The following is a 10869-nucleotide window of genomic DNA, read 5'->3' on the forward strand; positions in this document are numbered from 1 at the left end:
GGAAAATTATTGGCAAGAATTCTAAAGGACAGGATAAATCTTCATTTAGAAAGATATGGATTAATCAAGGATAGTCAGCATGAATTTGTTAAGGGAAGATCGTGTCAGACAAATTTGATTGAATTTTTTGAGGAGGTAACAAGGAGGGTAGATGAGGGTAGTGCATTTGATGTAGTGTATATGGACTTTAGCAAGACTTTTTATAAGGTTCCACATGGCAGACTGGTCACAAAGTTAAAAGCCTATGGGATCCAGGGCAAAGTGTTAAGGTGGATTCCAAACTGACTTGGAGACAGGAAGCAGAGGGTAATGGTTGATGGGTGTTTTTATGACTGGAAGGCTGTTTCCAGTGGGGTTCCGCAGGGCTCAGTACTAGGTCCCTTGCTTTTTGTGGTATATATCAATGATCTAGACTTGAATATAGGGGGTATGATTAAGAAGTTTGCAGATGATACTAAAATCGGCTGTGTGGTTGATACTGAAGAAAGAAGCTGTAGACTGCAGGAAGATATCAATAAATTGGTCAGGTGGGCAGAACAGTGTCAAATGGAATTCAATCCGGAGAAGTGTGAGGTAATGTATTTGGGGAGGGCTAACAAGGAAAGGGAATACACATTAAATGGTAGGACACTGAGTAGTGTAGAGGAACAAAGGGACCTTGGAGTGCATGTCCACAGATCCCTGAAGGTAGCAGGCCAGATAGATAAAGGTGGTTAAGAAGGCATACGGAATGCTTGCCTTTATTAGCCGTGGCATAGAATACAAAAGCAGAGGGGTTATGCTTCAACTATATAAAACACTAGTTAGGCCTCAGCTGGAGTACTGCTTGCAGTTCTGGTCACCACATTACAGGGAAGATGTGATTGCACTGGTGAGGGTACAGAGGAGATTTACAAGGATGTTGCCGGGAGTAGAGAATCTTAGCTATGAGGAAAGACTGGATAGACTGGGTCTATTTTCCTTGGAACAGAGGAGGCTGAGGGGAGACCTTATGGAGGTGTATGAGGGGCATAGATAAAGTGGATAAAAGGACCTATTTCCCTTAGCAGAGGGGTCAAAAACCAGGGGGCACAGATTTAAAGTAACTGGTGGACGGTTTAGAAGGGATTTGAGGGGAAATTTCTTCACCCAGAGGGTTGTGGGGGTCTGGAACTCACTGCCTGAAATGGTGGTAGAGGCAGGAACCCTAACCACATTTAAAAAGTACTTGGATGTGCACTTGGGATGCTCTAACCTGCAGGGCTACAGACCAAGAGCTGGGAAGTGGGATTAGGCTGGATGCCTCTTTGTTGGCTGGCGTGGACACGATGGGCCAAAATGGCCTCCTTCTGTGCTGTAACTTTCTATGATTCTATGATAAGGCTGCATTTGACTGAGTGTGGCATCAAGGAGCCCTAGTAAAATTGAAGTCAATGGGAATCAGGGGGAAAACTCTCCACTGGCTGGAGTCATACCTAGCACGAAGGAAGATGGTTGTGGCTGGTGCAGGTCAATCATCTCTGCCCCAGGACATCACTGCAGGTGTTCCTCAGGGCAGTGTCCTAGGCCCAACAATCTTCAGCTGCTTCATCAATGACCTTCCCTCCATCATAAGGTCAGAAGTGGGGATGTTTGCTGATGATTGCACAGTGTTCAGTGCCACTCACAACTCCTCAGGCAATGAAACAGTCCATGCCCGCATGCAACAAGACCTGAACGACATTCAGGCTTGGGCTTATAAGTGGCAAGTAACATTTGCGCCACACAAGTGCCAGGCAATGACTATCTCCAACAAGTGAAAGTCAAACCATCGCCCCTTGACATTCACCGGCATTACCATCGCCGAATCCCCCACCATCAACACCCTGGGGGTCACCATTGACCAGAAACTTAACGGACCAGCCACATAAATACAGTGGCAACAAGAGCAGGTCAGAGGCTGGGTATTCTGCAGCGAGTGTCTCACCTCCTGACTCTCCAAAGCCTTTCCACCATCTACAAGGCACAGGTCATGCAATACTCTCCACTTGCCTGGATGAGTGCAGCTCCAACAACACTCAAGAAGCTCGACACCATCCAGGACAAAGTAGCCTGCTTGATTGGCACCCCATCCACCACAGTAAATGTTCGGTCCCTCCACCACTGGTGCGCCGTGGCTGCAGTGTGTACCATCTACAAGATGCACTGCAGCAACTCGCCAAGGCTTCTTCAGCAACACCTCCCAAACCCGCAACCTCCAACAGCTAGAAGGACAAGGGCAGCAGGCGCATGGGAACATCATCACCTGCAAGTTCCCCTCCAAGTTACACACCATCCTGATTTGGAAATATATTGCCGTTCCATCATCGTCACTGGGTCAAAATCCTGGAACTCCCTCCCTAACAGCACTGTGGGAGTACCTTCACCACACGGACTGCAGTGGTTCAAGAAGGCGGCTCACCACCACCTTCTCAAAGGCAATTAGTGATAGGCAATAATTACTGGCCTTGCCAGCGACACCCACATCCCGAGAATTAATAAACAAAAAGACTTCAGCGCTCTGCCTATTCTGGCCTATTGAACATCCCCGATATTAAATGCTCCACCATTGGCAGTCGTACCTTTAGCTGCCCAGGCCCTAAGCTCTGGAATTCCCTCCCTAAATCTCTCCGCCTCTCCACTTCTCTTTCCTCCTTAAGATGCTCCTTAAAACCTACCTCTTCGACCAAGGGTCATCTGCCCTAACATCTCCTTGTATGGTTCGGTGTCAAATTTTTTTTTTTTGATAACACTCCTGTGAAGCGCCTTGGGACATTTTATTGCATTAAAGCTGCTATATAAATATATAAGTAGTTGTTGTGTATTGTTTCAGCAGTTGGGTATAAAATGGGACACGATGATCATACCAGACGACATATCTTCGTCTGCGTAGTTTGACTCATCTGTAGCTTTATATTGTCTCCTCGAGTTTTAAAACTGAGTATGCATTATGAAATTTGTTCTGAATTTATGCCCACTGTTAATAAGCAACTCTGATAGGATTTAGAGATGACTTTACTGCAGGTCCTCAAGCAACTGACCATGTTGGACCTTGAGACCCAATCTGGTAAGTTCATTCAAGAGGAAAATATTGGCCCAGAAATTCGGGTCCCAACGCGTGAGTACAGACGGAGTACTCACGCGTGGACCCGATGGAAGTGCCGGTTTCTTGCATGCACTACGCATGCGCAGGAAACTGGCATTTCCGATCCTCTGAACCAAGGGGTTCAGAGGTCGAACACATGCGCGCAGGAGTCTGCGTGTGCGCGTTGAACTTCCTCTTTTTTTACAGGTTTGCCCGTGCGTGAAGGCCTCTACATTTTACACATTAAAAAAAGACGTAAGGACTTCATTTTAAAAGGTAAGTGGTCAATTAATTAAAATTAGAACATTTTTTCTACAGGTTTATTATTTTTAAATACTTTACAGTAAGGTAAGTGTATTTTTAGCCCCGATTTTTTATAAAATTAGTTTTTTCAAAAATTTAAATTATTGTTTAAAATAGTTATTTAATGTTATTTATAGTTGATTTAAATAATGTGATTTTTTTTCAAATTTATTTTAAGGTTAAGTATTGTTTTGGGCGCCCAGAGTTTTCATGAGTTTGACAGTTCTTTCTGTCAAACTCGTGAATGGACTTTTCCCTCCTCCGATTGGTTGCCCAGTGCTCACGTGATCCCAGCCGACGCATCGCACTAAGTAGGCCGCTGGATCACGCAAGCACAGCGCGCCGGGAGCTGGACCGGGCCAGAGAGAAGAAATGCACACAGGCCCAGGCCTCAACTGCCGGCGCGCTAGGTAAGTGTAGGTCGGGGGCTTGCACCCGCGGGAAGCCCCCGACACGAATTTCTGGGCCGTTATTTTTCAGTAGTTACAGGAGCTGGCGATGTTGAACTAAGCTCTCATATTACCCCAGTCCTTCCCATTTCCCCAGGTCTCTGCAGTTTCCTGCTACACCCTGCTTTCCCTCACTTTCCTTAACGTGTCACTGCCATGCCTCACGGAAAAGTATATCCTCGCCCCATTTGTTGTTAAGCTATGGTTTAGCTTTTGATCTCCCATGGCATTGTCTTATGAAATAAATTAGACTCTTGCTTTGGTAATATGGAGTTTTTCCATTTCTCCACAATAGAACACGTTTGATAGAGTGTGAGATATCTGTTTATCATCCCGTGTAGCTGAGATAGAGCAGTCAAATACCATACTGCCATCCTTGCCGTAGCAGCAGCTCCACTCATGTCTGACAACCAGTCATCATTTGATGGAAAACTATGTCCATTGGTGTAACATAAATCCACAGTAAAATCATCTGAGGACAAATTCTTTACAGGCTTGTTTTACCTGAGGACAAATTATTTACGTTTTTGTTGGACATTATCCAAGCCTACACAACATGGACATGTTACAGCCAATAGATCTTTAATACTTGAAGAGGTTAGATAAAAGGCGAAAGCTAGTACAGTGCCCTATATACTTTAGAGCTATGTTAGGTAGAGTCTTATGAGGAACTGTTTCGCTTCTCCCTTTACGTCTGGAACAGTTTGAAGCCTTGTCACTTAAAAACAATCTTTAAGACAGCATTTCAGAAGCTGGCTCTCTCTATCTCTGCTGCTAAAATAATAATAAGCCCTGTTACGATTTTTTTCCCATCTTCGCACATATAACAAGGGTGCTTCAATTACTTAAGTTAGGTTTAGATTTAGCTACCACTTGGGAAATGTGATTTTTGTAGCCTCCCCAGGTTGAAATGGATACTGTTGGTCTTGAAATGGATTGCATTTTGAGTGGCTGTCATTATTAATTCAATTGTGGGATAGGTTAGATTTGGATCTGTCATCACCACAGTGGTTATTTACCATTACACCATTGTATGAGAAACTGAGTTCACAATAAATTTATGTGTGAGTTGATAGTTTACCATTTAAATCGAAAAGCCAATATGCGGATTAATTTTAACCTCTCCCGCCCAGCAGGAAAATGATGGGATCGGATTGCCCACCCATCTTGCACCCCGCCCCATTTTACATTCCATTGAAGTCCATGAAATATAAGATCGGATGGCATGTAAAACTGTCAGCCAATCTAAAGCCGTCAGGTTCCTGCTGGGCAGGTTAAGTTAAAATTCCCCTCTTTTGTCTTTTGTCCTCTAAAATCCTGGTTGCATTAAAGTGATGACAGGTAACAGTAAACTAATTACACCAATAAAAATGTATGAGAAAAGGTACCTTTTATATAAGGTTATTCCATTCGCTATGTCTTATGAATGGACGGATTCTCTAAAATGCAAATGATCAATCAAGGCATTCAAATTTGGGTTTCCCCTGTCATGTGATAAGACTGGGAAAGAGGAGCTGCTGGTCAGAACAGCCACAACATTGGAATAGAATGGGGCTTAGCCCAAAGGAAACTAATATTGACCCAAAGAAACTAATATTGAATTGAGGACAGGGACTCAAAAAAATTAACGTAAGTAAAATAACAGTAATGAAGAAAATAATGACACTAAAGAGTGACAAAGCCCCAGGACCAGATGATTTCCATCCCAGGGTTTTAAAGGAAGTAGGTGAGCACATTGCAGATGCCCTAGTTATATCTTCCAAAGTTCTCTCGATTCAGGAACCGTTCTTTTGATTGGAAAATTCCGCATGTCACTACGCTATTTAAAAATGGTGAGAGAGGGAAACTGGGGAAATATAGACCAGTTAGCCTAACATCTGTTGTTGGGAAATTGCTAGAGTCTATAACTAAGGATAGGGTGACTGAACACCTCGAAAATTTTCATTTGATCAGAGAGAGCCAGCATGGATTTGTGAAAGGTAGGTCGTGCCTCACAAACCTGACTGAATTTTTTGACGAGGTGACTAAAGTAGTGGACAGGGTAATTCTATGGGCTAAAAATTTGGTGGCGCCGTGTTTGGAGCGCCAAGCTCGCCTGGGCGCCGGAATTTGCGCTCCAGCCAGAGCCGCTTGCACCCTCCCGATACTCAATGGGAGCGCCCCAAGAGGGACTCGGGGCGCTGCTTGAGGCTCCCCGCGTCCCGCTTGGGGCGCTCAAACTGAATATCGCCGTGCTACGTGCCACAGCGCCACATGCTGTGGCACGGCACGCTGCTGTACTGCAGGCCTTCCTCCCCTTAATGGGGAGGGGCCTGCACCAGCGCGATCACCGATCGCGAGTGCCAGCAAAAGAGCCCGACACCGAGGAGAAGTGCTGGGCTTTTGGGACACAGCTGGCACTGCCCAGGGGGTGGATCAGGAGGCCGGGGAGGGCGGCGCGAGGAGGTGCTGGCAGGCGGCCACCGGAAAAAATGGCCGCCCCGCACCTCCACCTTAATTTACGCCACTACCGCCACAGGTAGGCCCAGTGAACCGGTCGCGATTTGCGACCGGCGTTACAGAGGCGGGCGCGACCAAATATCGCGGGAGCGGGGCGCTGCGCACACCAATGACGTCATCGGTGGCGGCGCAGCGCTACAAGCTAACGCCGCCATTAGCGCCCCGCTAAATATCGTGGGAGGCGTGGCCAGTGGCGCTAAAGCCACTGAGTGCTCTCTAGTGGCGCAGCCCACTGAATTTCTAGGCCTATGGATTTTATTTATATGGACTTCCAGAGGGGATTTGATAAAGTCCCATGTAAGAGACTGTTATCAAAGGTAGAAGCCCACAGAATTGAGGGCAAATTATTGACCTGGCTAGGGAATTGAGAGTAGGGACTCAAATTGGCAGGATGTGACTAGTGGTGTCACGCAGGGATCTGTGTTGGGGCCTCAACTATTCACAATATTTATTAACAACTTGGATGATGGCATAGAAAGTCATATATCCAAATTTGCCAATGACACAAAGATAGGTGGCATTGTAGGCAGTGTAGATGGAAGCATAAAATTACAAAGGGATATTGATAGATTAAGTGACTGGGCAAAACTGTGGCAAATGAATTTCAGTGTAAGCAAATGTGAGGTCATCCACTTTGGACCTAAAAAAGGATAGAATAGGGTACTTTCTAAATGGTTAAAAGTTAAAAACAGTGGATGTCCAATGAGACTTGGGGGTCCAGCTAAATAGATCATTGAAATGCCATGAACAGGCATAGAAAATAATTTAAAAGGCTAATGGAATGCTGGCCGTTATATCTAGAGGACTAGAATACAAGGGGGTAGAAGTTATGCTGCAGCTGTACAAAGCCCTGGTTGGACCACACCTGGAGTACTGTGAGCAGTTCTGGGCACCACACCCTAGGAAGGATATATTGGCCTTGGAGGGAGTGCAGCGTAGGTTTACCAGAATGATACCCGGACTTCAAGGATTAAGTTACGAGGCGAGATCACACAAATTAAGGTTGTATTCCCTAGAACTTAAAAGGTTAAGGGGTGATCTGATTGAAGTTTCCAAGATATTAAGGGGAACAGATAGGGTAGATAGAGAGAAACTATTTCCTCTGGTTGGGGATTCTAGGACTGGGGGCATAGTCTAAAAATTAGAGCCAGACCTTTCAGGAGTAAAATTAGGAAACACTTCTACACAAAGGGTGGTAGAAGTTTGGAACTCTCTTCTGCAAACGGCAATTGATGCTAGATCAATTGTTAATTTTAAATCGGAGATTGATAGCTTTTTGTTAACCAAAGGTATTAAGGGATATGGGCCAAAGGTGGGTAGATGGAGTTAGTTCGCAGATGAGCCGTGAGCCCATTGAATGGCGGAACAAGCCCAAGGGGCTGAATGGCCGACTCCTGTTCCTATGTTCCCAAGGGCCATTTTGAACTTCATTGCCTGGGTTGGTAACCTGGCGGAGCAGGTCCCTTGCCCGTTCTAGAACCCGTCCAATTACCATTCTATTGATTCCAATGGAGCAAAAAAAAAATTGAACGCCTTCTACAAGGACTGGATGATCGGCTCCGACTGGGTACTACCCAGGCGCTGAAATGGATAATTACCCCCAATGTCTTCCACATGCCTATTTCTGGCCTTGTCTAAAGCACTGGTACCTGGTGATGTTACTTTTATATCCTAGTCTTTTTGTGCAGGTAAAACCCCAATTTGAGTATGTCCTTATTTAAATAATAATTTGTCATTTAAAATTGAAGGGGTGAACGGTTCATTCATAAATGTAGCAAGTGGAATTACAATTTTGCCTAACATTCCCAGAGAGATTGAAAATGCTGGTATCTTGATTGCTAACAAATCATATGCCTTAATTATTTTGTCCACAGCAAGGGAATTTCCCCTTGTTTTATATTGAGGTCAAACCTGATACAGTACAGAAAATTATATACTAGTAATCTAACTATCTGTAATAATATATATTAAATCCTTGAGCATTGTTGTGAGTTTGTTACGGATTATGACAATTGACAATGCTTCAGTAACGCCCCTGTACTGCCCCGTTAGATTCATTTTAATTGCTAATGTTGCAATGGGTAATGCTTGTAATGCACATCTCCTCCATAGGTGGCGCTGCCATGCTTCTATTCTCACCAGCCCAGGCCACTTCAAGACTGTTTCCAAGAACTTCTGTTCGCTTTCTACAAGAACCCAAATCTGAAGGTGTTTGGCTAGTTATAGTTCATTAAATGCAGACCTGGGAGAATTTTGCTGCTTCTTATTCATTACACTTTACTTCTGAAACAAAATAAATCTATTATGTTACTGCTAGTTCCCTCTGTTGTATATGTAAATAAATCCATCGGCTCCTCCTGCTCTGCTAAATAAATAAATGGCCGCTTTCATTATTTAGTGTTCTCACCTCCAAAGCTGAACACATTTTGAGTCTTTTGAATCATTGCATTGTGATTCGCACATAAATAAATAAAGAAACTAACAGATAAATGGTGCGTCTCCCCTCCGTGCTAAACAACTATCTGTGTTCATGATTTCAGAACTCTCAAGTTAGAGATATTCTTCCTCCTCATTTAAAATTTGTTGCATTTTACATTTGAACCAAATCAAACAAACCCCTTTTCTGTTATTTCCCCCCCAGTATGCTGGATTTGTTGGCATTATTCATTTAATTACAATTTCATTTAATTTCTACTTGGTGAGTGAATTCAGTTTTTATTCTCTGCAGATTGTGTGTTCAAAAAAGTATTATAAAGTTCTTTCTTTTCAGCCAAAGTATTAAAATATAGAGGATATTGCAACTATTGAAAAGATACAGAAGCAACCAAAATGATTGCAGGAACGGAGCAATTGGATTATGAGGAGCGATTCTGTAAATTGGCCATGTTCTCACTGGAAAAGAGGTTGAGAGGTGATATGACTGCTGTTTTTACAGTTCTAAATGGACTAGATCATACAGACCAGAACGAGCTGTTCCCACCTTGTCCAGAACAGCAGAACCAGAGGACATGGCCTGCACTAAAAGAGGGGTAAGTTCAAAACCAACCTGTGGAAATAATGGCCGTGATTTTCCGAGTGGAGGCGGGTTGGCGGTGGCTTTGATGTTCAGTGGGTTCCGGTCCCGCTGCCGGTTTCAGCCGCCCTGAACTTACGATTTTTGCTTAAATGGTCTGATTAACCCCGTCGTGCGTGATACCTGGCCCAATCAGTGGGTTCGGTCGAGGCGGCTCAAGCGTGTGGGGCGATCCCGTCTGAGCTTTCCCCCGTTCGGACGGAATTCCTTGTTGGCGCCCAGCCCCGACCCCCCCCCTCGGGAGCCGGCGCCTCACAACTTGAGCCGTCTCGAGGAAATGCCCTCCGTGCCTTTTCATTCCGCACGGAGGGTTTTCCTGTACGGGCTGCTCCTGCACACCTTCCACTTTGCCATCTTCGCCTGCCGTCTGGACACGCCGTGGCGTGCCGTTTTACCTTCCGACGGGGGCGGAGGTCTCCAATGGGGGGCTCTCTATGCGGGAGTCCTCCCTTGTTCTATTGGGGACTTGGCCTGGAGGGTGTTGCACAGGGCAGTCCCGTGCAATAGGTACTTAAGTAGGTTCACGGACTCCCAGACCGCATGTTTGTTCTGCGGTTTGGAGGAGTCCGTTTTTCATATTTATGTCGAATGTGAGAGGTTGCAGCCCCTCTTCCATTATTTGAAGGGGCTGCTCCTCAAGTTTTGGTTGCACTTCAGTCCCACGCTCTTGGTCTACGGTCACCCGGTGTGGAGGGGAGCGGGCAGGCTGGAGGACCTCCTCGTGGGTCTGCTCCTGGGCCTGGCCAAGAAAGCCATTAATTGGTCCAGGCAGCGGGCGGTCGAGGGGGTCGTCCGGCCGGATTGCCTCCCTCTCTTCCGTGGCCATGTTCGCGCCCGGGTGGCCCTGGAGCTGGAGCACGCGGTGTCCGCCGGCACGCTTGATTACTTTCGTGACCGGTGGGCGCCGTGGGGACTGGAGTGCATAATTGGGCTGGAGAGCCAAATTTTAATTTGATTATTAAGGTTTATTTGGAGTTTTATTGGTTTATTTACAGTTTTATAGTTTATTTACAGTTTTTATTGTCTAAATTTATGGGTTCAAAAAAGAGGATCAGTGGGTTCGGGTCTGCTGCTTGCCTTTGCTGACGTCTTTCAGCCAGCTGCATTAAACGGGCCCAGGCAGCCTTGTTTTTGCTCAATCCTAGTCTGTTGCTTCTCGGTGTGGCACTTCTGAAAATGACTGCTGTAAGACCCAAGGCATTTCCCAGATTTGATGATGACTCCCTCCATGTTCTTGTGGAGGGAGTGAGAGGGGCGCCAAGAGGTACTGTTCCCCTCAAATGGACGGAGGAAGCCTCCTCAGCAAACCAAAGCAGCCTGGCTGCAAATTGCTGAGGAGATGAGCACCAGGTCTTCGTGTGGTCGCACCTGGGTTCAGTGCAGGAAAAGGTTCAATGACCTGATACGCTCAGCAAAAGTGAGTATAACATCACACTTACCTTCAATCTGCTCCCCATCTCCTC

At 45.6% G+C, this 10869-nt stretch overlaps 1 protein-coding gene across 1 annotated transcript in view; it reads right to left on the minus strand.

Annotated features, from left to right (window-relative positions):
- Window positions 1-9451, minus strand: part of tnmd (tenomodulin) — a 106443-nt gene extending 96992 nt beyond the window's left edge. Inside the window, exon 1 of the mRNA XM_085995960.1 lies at window positions 9380-9451. The gene's annotated coding sequence lies outside the window, so the exon portion shown is untranslated. The remainder of the gene's footprint in view (window positions 1-9379) is intronic.
- Between the last annotated feature and the right edge of the window lie 1418 nt (window positions 9452-10869).

This window comes from Somniosus microcephalus, chromosome 1 (genome assembly GCF_052327205.1).
Source record: "Somniosus microcephalus isolate GS21.2 chromosome 1, FLI_Smic_1.0, whole genome shotgun sequence".
NCBI lineage: Eukaryota > Metazoa > Chordata > Chondrichthyes > Squaliformes > Somniosidae > Somniosus > Somniosus microcephalus.